Below are 16,849 nucleotides of genomic sequence, written 5' to 3' on the forward strand. Positions count from 1 at the left end.
TAATATCACCAGTACAATTCAACATAAGTGAATTAGTAACTCTTTCTTTTCACTTAAATTTTAAAATCCCCTGAAGAACCGCCAAACACCAAGCGGTGAAACGCATGTCTGGTACAGATTAAGAGGGTACAGAATGAAAACAAATTGGATTTGTGCAGAAAAAGTATTGAATTGAATGGAACTAGAATGTGAAGTAACGGTATCTATTTGAATGTAATTTCTATTTCAATCTCAAAAAAATCACTGGAGTTAATGAAATTCACAAGGAAATGCCACGTTTATTTTAACCAAAAAAATGTACTGAGGTGTATGAATCACTCAATACAACCTAATATCATTTTTGGAAAAAGTCAAATTCTGTGATGCAACAGTTTTTGTTTTGAATGCAATTTATAATTTAACAAACCATTTCCTGTTTGGATTAAAACAAAGGCTAAGACAACGGAAAAACTTTTTGGTTAATTTTTTACTACCTTGAATCCATAACACAAAATAATTTTCTGTGCTGACTGAGTAAATAATCTTGCTTATTAGCAGAGTGCGAAACACCCTAAGGTCTAAACTATTATTTGTGCAGATTCGTTTCCCTTTACAGTCTAAGGGTAATAGACGATTGTTTCCGCTGCTTTGCATCTACCTTATTATGATACAGTGAGGAGCGCCGGAATCATCCAAAGACTGTTCCAATTAGATGTAAAAATAAAAGGGCCAATCGTGATTAGTGATTTTTTTTTTTTTTTTTTTATTTTTTTTAACTGGAAAGTTTAGATTATCAGCTCACAGCTGTAAAATGCTGAACGTTCACTGATAAGTAAAGGGGGACAAGGGGCTCATTACATGTTTTCCGGTGGTAAATCTGCTGGAATACCGGTAAATGGAGTTATTGATACCTCCACTTGGTCAGGCAGTATTACCACTGAAGGTATTTCCTCAAACAGTAATACCGCTAGATTACAAATGGTGGTTTTGGGGGTGTAAATCCCCATTTGATGGAGTCCATAGGTATTACCAGTAATACTGCCGGTATTTGAAGGTAACTCCTCCAATTGATCTCCAAAAATCCGTGGTATAACCATCTGGTAATACCAGCAAACTTGTATTATGGCAGTGTGGGAAAAATAGAGGAATTTTGCCTCCACGCCTAACTCGTAATGACCCCCAAAGTCAGGTAAAATAAAAGGAGTTAAGGTTGGGAGACAGGCAGAGGAAAGGGGAATGAACAATGGTGACACGAGAAAGGGAAGGGGGAAGGGAGTAAACCAAAGAAAAGGCAGCGTGGCAGGTACAGAAGTGAGCTATGCAAAAGACAAGGGAAGGGAGAGACGGAGGAAGCAATAGAGGACACCAAAAGAGAGGAAAGTGATAGGAATGGTAAGAGAAAAGACTGTTAAAGGGTCGAGGTTGAGGGAGGGGGCTAAACAGAATGGGCAAAGAACTAGTGAGAGGTTTGCCTAGAGTGAGAAGGCAGAAGTGAGTGAATGAGAACAAAGCAAAGAGGAAGAGAAACTTTCAGTCAAGCTTGGGACATCTGGGACTCTTTTCTATTACACTGTTGCAGAACCAACATATAAAATGTGCTAATAATCACACCCTGGTTCTCACACGCCCTGTGGGCAATAAAAAACATTTACTGCAAAAACGCAGCAAAAAATACAATTAAGTGCTGCAAAATTTCCTTTTTTATGCCGCAATATCCTGGAGGGTCTGATTTAATGAAGTAGCGTGGCCCAACGATCACACTGATAAACCATTTATAGATACTAATGGATGCTGTGAGCATTGCTCTCCCCCAACTTGGTGAATGATTGCTGTCATTATATTTTCTAATTTGTCCCCTTGGTTTTATTAAGATATAGGCCTTGTTTACTCTTTTGAATGCTGTTGACAGACATTTTGCGTTCACAATCTAATCTTGTATTTGTCTGCATAGTTTGCACATCCGGTGTAACTTTGCATTCCTATTTCTTTCGTGTTTATCATATTGCATTGAATGATAATTGTACCCTGTGTTTTATTATCTAACTGTATGGCTTTTAGAACTAATTGGTCGAAACAAAGATTAATGAAACGGATGCAATGATATTGTTGGCCATCGTTTCTGATTACTGATGAGGTATTCAGAGGTTTGCGGATTTGCTTAGAAACGCATGCTTTGTGTAGGCTGACATCTAGTTGTTGGTGCGGAGCATTGTATGACTTGTTTTTTAATTTTGAAAAGGGATGTCGATAGGTCGCCTCTAACACTACCCCTAGTTTGACATGTACTGTACCCATGGTCCTTCATCCGTCGAGGTCCTCTGATTGTTTTTATTCCGCCATCAGAGTTGGTCAAGGAGTTCTCAGCTTATAGCTAGCGCGATATTAATATTGCTGCTGCAACTTAATGGTCTTCAGACTGTGCTCAATGAAACTGCTGTCGGCGGCTTCTTGGAACAAAGCCTCTTCGGGCTTTGGCCTGCGCAGTAGAGGCATTGGGGAAACCTATTGTTTTTACACTTGGGGAATGTCTCTGCTTCTCTTTTCTAGCCATTGTCTGGCTGCCTTTATACATTGTCATGGAAAAGACTCCATTTAAATCCTACCCAAAGTGTAACCAAAAATGTCAGTGTAAAGGCACACACATTGTGTGCAGTCATTGTCTCCTACAAGACCATTTGGAAAGTCTGTTAGGCGTGCAAACTTCAGACCCTCCAGCATCGGCGGACAGATCGTTGGGTGGCCTACGCCATACAGGCTGAGGCCTCATTGGACTATCCCGCTGTTTTAGGATCCTGAGGAAGCACAAGGCTGCATCAGTGCTTAGTGATGCCGAGCACACAAGGCAGGAGTTGGTAGACTCCTGCATGCTAGTCTCCAGCTCTAGAGGGCAGGCGTCAAGCACTGCTGTGGAGGCAACCACTGGCAACAGGAGCATATACAGACATGGGGACATACACGCAAACGGAATAGCTGCACTAACAGCACTGCTACATGAATTGACTCTGTGTACAAAAAGTCCTTTGCGTCTTCAGCATCCTTTTTGACGCATGACCCTACATCTTAGTGGCCGCTGAGCGCAGTGGTTTCTGCGTTAACATTTTGATGCCTTCGTTTTAGCAGATGCCTGCACCTAAAAGTCCAAGCTTGCTTCTACAACATAAACTACGAGACACACGCCAAAACAACGGTCAAAACAGACGTTAACTGTTTCTAAAGGCTCACAGCACACTAGGGTCACTTCCCTCTTTTATCTGAAGACTTGCACAAAAGAGCCTCTGCTATTGACACAGAAGAGGTAGTGTTTCCATTACAGGAAACCCCATCTTCAGGTACCTGGACTAAACGGCGCTTTGAGACCACAATGGATAAGGTGTTGTTTTGCAAATTTTCTAGAGAAACGCCCTATCGAACAAAAGTATATTTTTCAGAGTGAAGGTGAACCAAAACCTAGAGTAGCAATGTACCACAGCCAGTAATATAGATAAGGATCAGGGGGATGATATGACTATCTGGATGATTACTTCATCCAGTCCCCTTATGTCCCAGATGAGCCTGTGGCTAATCTGCCATTGACTATCTGCTTCTTTTTAATCTTTTAAAGCTGCCGGTCACTTCTGAACCAGAAGATTTATTATTTATTTTAAAGGAAAAGTCAGTGGGCCAATACATTCCATTATTGAAGTTGGTAAAAAAAAAAAAAAAAAATCATGCCATCTCTGACATAGCCTGTTAAAAACTGCTATGCGGATGATACCCAGCTCATTTTCAGGCTACCCTCGGCCGCCTCCTCTCCTTCCCTCATCTCTGACTGTCTTTCTGCTATCCAGGAGTGGTGTGCCGCCAATGACCTCTGCCTTAATGCTAGTAAGACTGAGATTCTACTCATCGGCACGCCCACTCCCTCCTTCCCCGCTGCTCTCTGGCCGGCCTCTCTTGGCCCTCTTCCTGCTCCCACCTGCAAGGCTAAAAACCTCTGGGTCATCTTCGACTCCACACTCCTTCTCTCCTCACATCTCCGACGTCTCTCTAAGGTCACACTACCAGCTGCACCTCCTCAGGGGTATTTCCTCTCTTCCCCCCCCCCCCCCCCCACCCCCCAGAAGCTCACTGTCTCCAGAGTCCTGGTTCTCTCTAGGCTGGACTGTTGTAACAGCCTCCATCTAAATCTGCCTGCCTTTACTCTCCGCAACTTATCCAGAACAGGACTGCGAGACTTGTCCTTGGTCTCAAGCCCAGGGATCGTATCTCTCCAGGACTGCAGTGGCTCCCAGTGGCTGCAAGGATTAAGTTCAAAACCCTCTGCATTGTCCACAAGGCCTTCTGGGGCCACAATGCCTTCAACTCACTTCCTAAATATCTTCCTTCTCGAGCTCTTCGCTCATCCGCCTCAAACTCCCTCAGGGTCAGTCTCTTCTCCAAGCAACGAGTTGGTGGTAGATCTCTCTCTCTCTCTTCGGCAGGGGCCTCCCTCCGGATCAGCCTTCCTGCCTCGCTGAAACTTGAGAACCATCTCCGGTTCCGGAAGCACCTCAAAACCTTCCTCTTTGCTTCTGCTTTCTCTCCCCTGCTGAATTCCTGGCTGAAACTGCACTGGTTACCTGGCAACCCTTTCTGATCTCAGGCCCAGGCTCCGCAAGAGCACACCTGCACTGCGTCCCTGGCAACCCCTGCACCTCGGGACTGTTTTCTGTATCCCTAAAGTCCCTCTACCAGCACTATCACTTATGTCTGCACTTGCACTTGCCACCAGCTGGCTGTTTTTATTTTTTATTTAGTCTACTATCCCATGTACTGCACCCCCCCCCCTCTCCCTTCCCCCACGCACTTTTGCCTTTCCCCCTCCCCTTGCACTCGTGCGATCTGAATGACACCTGGCCTAGTAGGTTTGTTGTCTGTCTTCCCTTTGTTCCACCTCCGTTGCCTCATCGCGCCTTGAAACACCTGTGTATCGGCGCGTTATAAATGCCACATCCTATCGTATCATAACCCACATATAGAAAAGTGGTTTAAACCAGCTCCTAATGATCACTTGTACATTATAGGCCATTTAAAGCCAGACTCCCTTGTCGTCACTACAACTTGTAAGAGGGCAGGCACACCTCTAACATCTTCGTGGGCTACTCCAGGTAAGGAGAGCAAAACAAATATTTAGGCAAGAAGATGGCTACATCTGCAGCTTTTCAAGCTAGGGCTTCCAATAATACTACTTTTTTTGGCGAGTTATAATGGGGCCCAGTAGGAAGAACAATTAGACTCTGTGCCAGAATCTCTCAGGACACAGACTGTCAGAGGGGAAGCAAGTGGCTAATTCTATTATAAAGAATTATTTGGATGCAGCTGACACTGCAGACAGAATAGTTGCTGAGGTAACGCTAATTAAGCGCCACTCTTGGCTCCGGAACTCAGAATTCAAGCCAGAAACACAGGGAACTTTGATTAATATGCCCATTGAAAATGAGGTTTTGTTTGGTAAAGCAGTTGCTGATACACTAGGTGGCAATGGAGGAACACGTGATTCTAAAAACCCATATTCAGATCTCAAACCCTTCACGCATTTGGGATTGTTTAAACCCCATTGCACTTTTCGAGCTCAAGCTTACTCTATGGCATCAGTCCACTTTTTCACCAAGGGCATCATCCTCCACCTCCCCTTGGTAGCCAAACCAAACAACCCCTTATTTCCTTCAGTCCTCTTTCAAAGAGCTTTTCACAAAGGACTGTGTTGGGGCAGAGACCAGGCTGCTAAGGCTCAGCCACCCTCATAAAAAATTACTCTCACATTCAGGTTCCCTCCCATGTCTCCCCAGTAGGGGGGGGTCACAATTCACCCGCTGATTCATGGGCGTGAATCAGTGCAGACAAGCGTGTGCTGTCAACGGGATCAGAGGGCTACTGCATAGAGTTCCTGGAAATGCCATGCAGTCATTCACCAAGATCTAGCCGATACTCCTTGAAGAAATACAGTCACTACTTGAAGGCGAGCAATAGAACTTGTCCCTTTTGGAAGAGGTAAACAAAGGTATGTATTCTGTGTACTTTCTTATTCCAAAGAAAGACAAGTCTGATATTCGACCCAATACCTGCCAACACCCATGTCAAGTCTCAAAAGTTCAGGATGACAACCTTACTATAGGTTATCCCTCTTTTTTAAAAAAGGAAAAGGTGATTACATGGTAACGCTGGACAGGAAAGATGCATAATTTCAATGTTGCCAACTCACCAAAAGTACTTGGGTAGGTAGTCCACCCACTACCAGTTCAAGCTGCTACCCCTCGGAATCATTTCAGCCCCTCAGGTATTCACAGAAGTGGTGGCAGCTCACTTAGACCGACAGTCCATCCTAGGGTACCCTTATCTAGAAGACTGGATCATAATAGGAGACGCACCACAAATGTGTCTACAGTACTCCCAAGACTAAATCGACCTGTTTAAGCTAGCCTTTTCAAACAAGGAGGAAAATTAAAGCTCCCATCTTGGGTGTGTTAATTTGAATAGAGACTGTGATGCTGGAAATGCATTAGAGTGACAGGGCCTCCCTGTCCTTTTTCATGTGTGTTCTCTATTGTTTTCTGCACAGAAGTCCATGTGGGACTCCTGGCAGTGCAGCTCTTCCTCTTTTTGGTCATGGTGAACCGACCCTTGGGATACCCTTATGGCACCCACGGGTGGGGATACAACCCTGTGATCCTAGTGTATGTTTTTGGCACCTGTGTGTGGCCCGCAGAGTATGGGCTGGTGGCAGCTCCATGCTGAATTTGACAGGTGCTCTGAGTAGCCTCCGTTTTGGGATACCCAGGCCCTGCCATTGGAATTGGTCGATTCCTGATAGGAGACAAGATGGCCACTGTGGCCTCTTGCTTTCTATTGCCTGTTACCTTGCTTTCCCGAAGTCCTGTGAAGCCCTGACTCTGTCCCTTCCCCTGGCTGGCTGTGGAAGTTCCATATATGGTATTGTGGGAAAGTGAAGGCCAGACCTGCTGGAGCCTTCCCAATGACTGTATGTTGTCGCCCGTGGGGTGGGACCTAGGAGTGTGTGACGAATACGCATTTCATGTTATGGGTGTCTAGTATCTGGTGTGACACAATGACTGAGACGGCCCTGCCCGAAACTGGTATGAATGCAGTGGGGAGTGCTGAATGGCTGCCTGAATGCTCTTCTGAATGATTGGTTGCTTGAGGGTGACCCAGCTGAGTGAATGAGAGACCAAACTGTGTATCTGGGGACCTCTCACTGATGGGAAATTGTTCACATCCTGAAGTCGATACTCTATGCTTACTATCGAAACTGAGCTGGAAAAGGTGAACTGCTGTTCCCTTCGACGCAATCTGAAAGCTGCTGTGCCTTCAAGAACTGATCCAAGAGAGGATCTGGCTAGGAGACCTTTGCCTAAGACATTTCATCAAAGTACTCCCTTGCTCATTACCGTTGACTGCTTTCTTCCTGCCAGAGAAAGTAAAGGTCGTCGTTATCGACGACCGAGGAGAATCCTCCAGTGGGTTTTCTTCACTGGAATCTCGACAACCCGTGGCTCCTGAATTTTTTAAAGGGAGTTCACTCAAGAAGGGCCCATCGACCACTCATCGAAGAACTCTACGAAACCAGGTACATTGAGGTTGTTGGACCCAACGGTGGCTGTTGAAACAATGGCCTCAAGCAGACGACCAGTGGGACAATCTAGTGGCAAGTTGTCGTGAAGGCACTGCAGTGGTGGACAAAGGAGAACCTATTGAAGGGCAACACCTTTCACAAACCTGCAGTGGAAGTCACTCTAACAGATGCATCACTTTCAGGGTGGGAAGCTTGTTATCTTCAAACGGCACATGGCATGTGGACATTCTCTGTCCAAAAAAATATCAACATCCTGGAGTTACTGGCAGTATTCCAGGCCTTACAAGCTTTTCTACACCAGTTACCGGGCATGCCAGTTCTAGTCCTCACAGACAGCATGGCTGCCATGTTTTACATCGACAGGGTGCAACGTATTCATTGTTACTGCTAGTTTGAACAAGCTGTACGTGGTCTCTGCACAGAAACATTTTCCTCCTGACCCAGCACGTTCCAGGGGAAGACAACTGTCAGATGTGCTAAGCAGAAACGCAGCTTCTCTCCGAACACGAGTGGGAATGGCATACTGACATTGTAAACCTCTTCAAAGAATGGGGGCATCCAGACCTAGATCTTTCACAACACAAGAACGCAAAATGCCATGCTTGCGTATCCAGATTTCCCCAGAGAAGGTCAAGGGGAACGCTCTGTAGATTAATTGGTCAGGGAGATTTGTGTTTGCTTTTCCTCACTACTAAAAGCAATAATCCACAAGATGTATCGGGAACATGATCTGAATAGCTCTAATGTTGGTGCGCCAGACCTGGTTCTCATGCCTATTCAAAATGTCTGCCAGTCAAACTACCACGTCCTTACAACATGCTTTTGCAACATCAGGGAGCAACCCTCCATCCACAGACACTCAATTTAGCAGCTTGGCTCCTGAGGTCCTAGAGTTTGGGCACCTCAGTTTACCTGAAAGATGCATGAACATCTTAATGGAAGCATGACTACTGTCAATCCTATTGACTATTCAGCTTCTAATATTGTGCACTATCTGCTACTCTTTAGACTCTGGTCTAGTGTTCAATTTGCTTAAAATCCATTGTGCACCGCTTTCAGATTCTATTACTTCGCAAAGTGTATTGGTGGAAGTTTCCAGTTGTTAATGCCTTCATGGAAGAGGTTAAAAGAATGGACCCTCTTCCCAATTTCAACAACCCCCTACCCGCCGGGGTGCTGCTATAAATTTTGTCCTAACTAAACTTCTGGGTCCTCCATTTGTACCCATGCATAAAGCAATCCTTAAAGAGATTGCCTACAAGACTGCCTTTCTTATAGCCATCACCTCTATAAGAGGAGTTGGTGTACTACAAGTGCGGTCAGTCACTGCCTTTGTCAACATATATAAAGACAGTTGTCTGTCTTAAGACTACATCCACGCTGCTCACCCAAATTCATTTCAAAATGTCATGCCAAACAATATAACTTCCAGATTTTTTTGAAAACGCACAGAATTCTGGAGAAAGGAGCTCTCCATACACTAGATGTTAGGAGGGTGGTAATTTACTATCTGGAAAAACGAAGCCATTTAGGAAAACCACATCAATTTGTTTCACTGGCTGCAGGTAGAGAAGGGGACCCTGTTTCTGAACCACCAATTTCAAAGTGCATTGACCACTAACCGTGCCACACATTTGCTAATAAAAAACTGATTACACCCAGAGCACATTCAACTCTGGGTACCGGTGCAACCCTAGCATTCATGTGTCCCTAATTTGTAGAGCAGCAATATGGAGTTAATTTCACACATTCACTCAACATTGTGTGGATACTCGGACAAGAAGTGATTCTCGGGTGGGACCTCTTTTTGCCTATGTACCTTCCCACAACCCACCTCCTTCTCCTGTGACTATCGTTAAGCATGTGGTTCTTAGCAGATCCCCAAGCCTCAGAAGAAAAATATTACATGCCTTTATTCGTCTTTCTGATGCTTCTATCTACTTACGTTCATATGCGCCCACCCTTCCTTCCTTTCATTTGGAGTTGAAGGTACATGGACAACTTACAAAGTAATTGCACATCTTACAACTTTCTTGATCTTCTTTCACTGCCATGTACACTTCATGCACCCTCATGTCAGAAACCAAATTGGAGCACCTTGACGCGCGAAGTACCAATGGCTACAGTACACGTCGCAGGGATAGTATTAGAAGCCCTGTCGAAGTGCCTTTTTGAAAACCAGTCCTGCAATACTCTTCACCAACCACGAGATGTCGACCTATCCAACTCCAAGCAGATACCAGAATCAGAAAGACTATTAAAGGTATGTAATATTTGTCACGTATATTCTATCAAGACATCGTTTTAAAACGGCACCGACAACCTAGAGTGTTCTTTTTTGGCGTGTTCCAATGACTGGGACGAGTCTGAGGGTCTCATTTATAATTAATCTGTTTGTATGCCTATATCTGCCCCCCCCCGCGCCACTGACAAAGCGTAACGAAGCCAGAACAATGGCATCTCCCGTTATCACACGTAGTATACGTGTGAGTGGTATGGACCGAGCTGTTGACGTGTGCAGAGATGTATTGGAGCCGCCTCCCGTTCTCTCGTGTTGGTGCAATGTTGTGGACAGCGCAAGGGTAGACTGGCCTATTTCTTTCATCTCGACTCTGCTGCTGTCAATGTGTAAGGCAGACTGGTGCACGAGTTCCTGGTGCTCTGTACTATCTATTTTTTTTATTGTAACCTGACATTACCTTTATGAATACAGGGAGAATGTGAATGGTTTTTCTTTTTTAAGGTGTTTACCGCGATTAACACTAGACTAGATGTCATTGTGGAACTCTTGTCATGGTGAATATTGATAAAAAACGTGGGCTACTAATGGGGCGATCCTGTGCATAGTAAAGCCTTTTTGAATGTACTCCGTCTTGGTGCAGCTTTTTTTTAATATTCCATTTAAAACATCGTTTTGGGTGTTGAATGGAGTTTTTCATACGAGAAATGGATACGTCTGAGGGATGGCACTAAAATATGGAGGGAATTTGTGGGAGGCAGTACTCTGCTCGTGAAGGGTAATTCAGATTTTCAACACATTTGTTACAGAAAGTCATAATTCTATTAAAGACACGGAGGCGAAGGATTATACTTTCTCTACATCTTTACTGTTCAGCAGCAAAGAAAAACAAAATTACAAAGAACATGAGAATACAAAACTAGTAAACTACAATAACCATGTTTTTTCCTGAGTTTTTGTAGTCCATTTCTATTGGTCCTCAAACTGACCATGTGATAAGTCTCTAACCAATAAACAAGTACTCATGTATAAAACCTCCTGTCCTCTTTCCATTCCTCCTCTTTCTTTTTCCATGCGAGGTTGGGTCCAGTTAATCTTTGAAATTCCATTTGCATCCTAGATCAAATCCCGGATTGCTTGCTGTCTGTCGCCATCCCTATAGAAACATGAAATCAGAGAGGTGACTATAGACCGAAACAAGGGTGGGACAATCGTAATTTCAACTACACAGCAATTCATTTCTACATTGAGCATTTACAATATTATTTCATATAGCATCATGTATGTCTCATTAAACATGATAAATATCAACCTTACATAATTTATAATACTTTACATTCTTACTATTGATCGGGTGGGATAATCCTTTGCCTCCGTGTCTTTAATAGAATTATGACTTTCTGTAACGAATGTGCTGAAAATCTGAATTACATGTCAAGACCGGATGCTCTCAGTATGCTTGTTCAAAGCTTACTCACCACTAACAATGTTGCACTTTCCATAGGTTTAAAATAGAACGTTTTTTAAAAGTCGATTCATTCGACCAATCTGCAGACCTCATAATGTCCTCTAATCTGGCTCCTATGTTATACGCTTTAGTAGCCATCGCTCCTCTAGTTGAGTGGGCGCCATATCTCTCAATATCGATGCCCGCTTGTACCATCACCCATCTAAGCCATCTGGCTATGGTGGCCGGTGTAACCGCTTTAAATGGATTACAAATTGCTATTAATAATTGTGACACTCCCAGGGCCTTACTTTCCCTCGTCATATCCTATGCTGCTAAACATCTGACTGGACATAATTTCGGTTGAGTTGGGAAAGCCTCATAGGAAATAGATCTCAAACCTGTTTTGGCCCTTCTTGTTATGAGAAAAGTCACTCCGTTCGGAGATATACTTTTCCTGTTAATCTCCAGTGCCCTAACATCAGAGGATCTCTTGCATGCTAAGAGACATAATAGCATGGATAACTTGCCTGAAATCGCTTTCCGTGTCAAGTCTTGATTATCTGGCCATGATAAAAATAATCTCAAAACTTTATCTACATCCCATAATTGATTATAATTTACGCTAGGGGGTCTGAGCGTCTTTACTCCCCTCCAGTAGTCTACAGATTAATGGATGTTCCCCAATCGCTAAGCCCTCTACTCTAGGGTGCCCTGCAGATATCGCAGACCTGGCTGTGTTGATAGTTCTGTACGCCTTTCCTTGAGCTGCCATCTGAGCTAAAAAAAATTAGCTACATGAACTACATCAGTTCCATCGGGATGGATATTCCTTTCCAAACACCAGATACTCAATCTATCCCATGATGATCTATAAGCCTTGTGTGTCCCTGGGGCCCAGGATTCGCTAATGATGTTTTCAGCCTCATTCGATAGTCCTGGCCTAACCCAAGATCTCCTGAAATTGCCCACCCTAATAGATTGAGTCCTCCTGACCTCACTAGTTGGTAACTGAGATCTCTGGGATCTCGAATGATGAATGCTGTGTTGGGTAAAGCCACTGGGTTGTGATGAGTCAATTCCAGCAGGCTGGGAAACCACACCCGCCCCTTCCAGTCCGGCGTAACTAGGATTAGGGATGCTCTCTGGCATCTCACCTGGACTAGCCCAGCTCCTCGCTATCATGGAGAAAGGAGGGAACGCATAGTTCGTCTGTTGGCCCCATGATTGCAGGAATGCATCTGTCGCCTCTGATTCTGCATCCAGCTGAAGAACCGGGGTAGTTGCCTGTTTAATCTCGATGCAAATATGTCGATCTGGCATGGACCCCATCGAGACATCAGTTCCTGAAGCACTACCTCGTCCAGCTTCCAATCGCTGGCGTCTCTGAGGTATCTGGAGTTCCTATCGGCCACTTCGTTCTGCTGGCCCGGCAGATATTCCGCCGTCACTGAGACTGTTCTCCCCAGACAGAGGTCCCAGAAATCCTTTGCCAGTTCTGCTAGTAACCTGGGTTTTGTCCCACCCAGTCTCTTGATGTACCTGATTGCCGAGACATTGTCCATTTTTAGCAGAACGCAGCATTGAGCCCTCTCCTGGGTCCAGCATTTCACTGCAAAGGACCCTGCTGGCAACTCCAGGCAGTTGATGTGGAGTCTTGTCTCTTGATCCGACCACCTGCCCCCTGTCGACAGGTTTCCGCATTGGGCTCCCCAGCCCCATCTGCTGGCGTCGGATTCGATAATCTGGTCAGGGGAGGAACCAAATATCTCTCTCCTGTTCCATGCATCCATTTGAATGAGCCACCATTCTAACTCTTCCCTCACCTCTTGTGAACTAGTCACCTTTGACTCGTAGGAAGTGCCCCTACTGAAGTGTTGGATCTTCAGCCTCTGGAGTGCCCTGTAATGAAGAGGTCCACGGAATATTGCTTGGATTGATGCCGCTAGGCGGCCCACTAGTCTCGCAATGTCCCTCAACGACAGTTCTCCCTTTGCTAGTGTGTGTCTCAGCTGTTTTTTGATATCGTTCACCTTGTGAATGGGTAGACTGAGCGTTCCCTGAATTGAGTCCACTATGAAACCCAGGAATTCCATTGATTGTACTGGTACTATACTGGATTTCTCCCAATTTATTAGAAAACCCAGACTCTCTAACAAATCTATTGTTATCTGTACTTGCACTATCAGCGTCTTCTCCTTTTGGCACATCAGACATATGTCGTCTAGATATATTATGTCTTGTCCCTTGTGCCCTGAGATGTGATACCACTGGTTTCATCATCTTGGTGAAACACCATGGTGCCGATGCTAGGCCGAAGGGTAGGCATCGAAATTCCCATGTTTCCTCCCAGATGAATCTCAGAAATCTGCAGTGGTCTTCTGCTAAGGGAATAGTCAGGTATGCATCTTTCAAATCTATCCTGGCTAGCCAGTCTCCCTGCATTAGGGTATCTCTTAACAGGTGTATCCCTTCGATCTTGAAGTGTCTGTACACCACGTATCCGTTTAGGCCTCTCAGATTTATGATTGGTCTTGTGCTTTCCTTTTACTAGGAACATATTGCTTATGTTACCTCCTGCCTGACCTGATGCGGGTTGTATAACTCTTTTGCTTTCCAGCCCTCACAATTCTCGTTCCAGTAAGACTTCTTCCCTGTTCATTTCTAGCCCCTTTGGTGGTTTTCCCTGATGTGGTGTTTCTAGAAAATCTATATAAAAACCTTGAGCGGTCTGTATTACCCAGGAATCTCCCGATATGTTCAACCAATTGTGTAAAAATTGAGCAGTCCTCCCCCTTGCTTCTGGGATATTTATATGTGGGTATGTTATTCTCACCTGGGTTATTCTGCTGACGTTCCCCTTGTCGCCAGTTTCTGCCTCTTCCTCTACTCCTCGATGGAAAGAAAGGCGTTTGTCTACGCTCCTCTTGCTCTTGCCATTGAGCTCGGTCCTGATAGGATCGATTGTATTGGAACTGGCCAGCCGAGCAACCCCTGCCTCTACTGGCCCTTCCAAAAATGTGCCTCCCGAACACTCTCAAGAGAGGCTTGTGCCTTATCCAAGGCTTCATGGGAGTTCACAAATTTGGTTAGCTCCTTGATAAAGGAGTCCCCAAATAATTTCCCTTTCGCCGATGATGCTGATTCCAAGGAGGCCAACTCACTCAATTTAGGGTCGATCTTCACTAACAAAGATCTCCTCCTCCTTCACGTGGTAATGGCATGATTGGTGTTCCCCCAACATGCATATCGCCCTCTGGGCCCACCCGATTAAAATTGACGGGTCTATCGGCTCTCCTTTGACTTTAGCCTCCTCTCCTATCTGGAGAATCTTCGTGATGGGTCCCGTCATATGTAACATCTTATCCTGGCATGATCGCCAGGATCTATTCAGACTCTTCCTCACATCTTTTGTGAATTTGCTCATGAAGGTTATCATCTTCTCAACTATGATGGGTGTATCCGCAGCACCCTCTGGGAGGTGAGGTCTGGGGCATTCCGCCCTCATCTTGCTCCTAGCCTCTTTGGCTAGTGGCGCTCTCAGGCGTTTCTTTAGATATGCCGCTATTCTTTTGGGCGGCTCCCATTCAGATGATCTGGGATGAATGAGTGCTTCCGGATCGAAATCATCGTCCTCTGCACCATCCGCCTGTCTCCTCACTCTTCCTTTTCTTCAGCGCTTTGTGGCCTCCTTCCTCTGAGGAGGATATAGATAGTATTTCGTCCTCTGAGTATTCCTCCTCCCAGTCGTCCTTTCCCTCATCTGAGGTATTTGAGGATCCTTCTTGTCCCTGCTAGGCCCTGCTTTTCCTTTCCTCTTCCTTTTACCACCCTTCTTCGTCGGTGGTGTGCCCGGGGGGGTGTGGGCTTCTTCTGCCCTGTGGGCTGCTTTTCTGCCCCCTTTAGATTTTTTTCTGTGCCTTAAGGCCCTTGATTTCCTCCAGGCCCTGCGAGAATCTGAGCCAGTCCTCCATCAGCGCTATTTGCTGAGGTCCATGTCCCAATGAAGCCCCCAGGGCTTTATGGAGGAAATCCGTCATGTCCGTGTGGCTCCTTTTGGCTAACGCTAGCCTTCCCCTCATCACTGGAGGAGCTCATGATTCGCAGACTCTGGGGAATTGAAAAATTTGCATGTAATATATATACCAGGGATTTGGTTCTTTAAATTCCCTCTGTAAAGAGAGCTAATGCATACAAATAAATATGTATATATATTGTATAGATCCCCTGCTTCGTAAGTATATGCAAATATAATGCCAATTGACAGGTTTTACATGGGACTGTGCCCGTATTATCGTGCGGTACCCGAGATGGCCTGCAGGGGCGCTGTCGTGTTCCTGACAGGACGCTACGCTCCGATGTAACGATGCATGCTGAAGCGGAACGAAGATTCTGATAATGATGGATCTTTCGATCTAAAAGAATCAGTTTCTGCAATGCGCATATCACTCGTACGTTCGCCGTGGAATTCGCACGTAGAAAATGGGGGAGAGAGCGCTGGAACTACGCGGTCCCATCACGCGCTCTCTTCCATGTCGTAGTGCCATCTGTGTCGGGTCTGTGGAGCTGTGGCCGCCGGTGTACCAGCCCCGTCGCGGCCGCAACTCCCAAGAACCGACTAAGTTAATGCGGATATGCTCCGCTTGTTCAAGCGCGTGTGTGTGTGTGTGTGCGTGCGTGTGTGTGTGCGATAAAGAAAGGATAGTATAATAACACTATGTAAACACTCTCACAATCACTCGCATTATATAAAGGGAGAATGAAAAAGTACTTAACTCGTTGCCGAGCAGCAAAGAAAGAGGAGGAATGGAAAGAGGACAGGAGGTTTTATACATTGAGGACTTGTTTATTGGTTAGGGACTTGCCACATGGTTAGTTCGAGGACCAATAGAAATGGACTACAAAAACTCAGGAAAAAACATGGTTATTGTAGTTTTTTTTTTTTTTTACTAGTTTTGTATTCTCATGTTCTTTGGTATTTGGTTTTTCTTTGCTGCTGAACAGTAAAGATGTAGAGAAAGTATAATCCAAGCCTCCGGTCTTGACTTAGAATTGGGGAGCAGGGCACAAAATATAGCTGATTCCCAGATTTAGATTAAAATCTTATTTTATGGATGTTTAGTGATTGTTCCACTACGTCTTAGTTTTTTTTTTTTTTTTTTAAAACATTTTTATTATTTCAACCAACAAACAATACAGACCAAATATACAATACAAAATACCGTAATACAGTTTTGAATGTGTGTCGTATGCAATTTGATCTCCAATCCCCAAACCCACCCCCCCTACGAGCCCATCAAGTCTGTTTGCTCTGTGTTTGCGCTGCGCGGTGTGGTACATTCTCCATTGGAATCCGCCAAATCTGCCATCGTTCCAAACAGTTCCGATATCAATGATTTCCAAGCCAACAGGGTTCCCACCTCTTCTCCCCCTCCCACCACACTGGACTCCTGCCATACCACGGTCTCTGCTTCCGCCCACTTTTGCAATTCCTTCCACCATATCTCCACCTGTGGTTTATGACAAGCCTTCCATCCCATGGCAATCCTCCTCTTAGCCAGCACGTATGCCAAGT

General features: G+C 45.1%; 1 protein-coding gene and 1 long non-coding RNA gene across 3 annotated transcripts in view; one reads left to right on the top strand and one right to left on the bottom strand.

The window, feature by feature from the left end:
• The window catches only part of PIMREG (PICALM interacting mitotic regulator), a 440,278-nt gene that overhangs the window by 29,258 nt on the left and 394,171 nt on the right, over window positions 1–16,849 (top strand). The gene's annotated exons all lie outside the window — the stretch shown is intronic.
• The window catches only part of LOC138488217 (uncharacterized), a 62,453-nt gene continuing 56,277 nt past the window's right edge, over window positions 10,674–16,849 (bottom strand). The window contains exon 2 of the long non-coding RNA XR_011274609.1: window positions 10,674–10,983. This is a non-coding gene — a long non-coding RNA (uncharacterized lncRNA). The remainder of the gene's footprint in view (window positions 10,984–16,849) is intronic.

The sequence above is a fragment of the Ambystoma mexicanum genome, chromosome 9 (genome assembly GCF_040938575.1).
Source record: "Ambystoma mexicanum isolate Mex_15411 chromosome 9, UKY_AmexF1_1, whole genome shotgun sequence".
Classification (NCBI taxonomy): Eukaryota; Metazoa; Chordata; class Amphibia; order Caudata; family Ambystomatidae; genus Ambystoma; species Ambystoma mexicanum.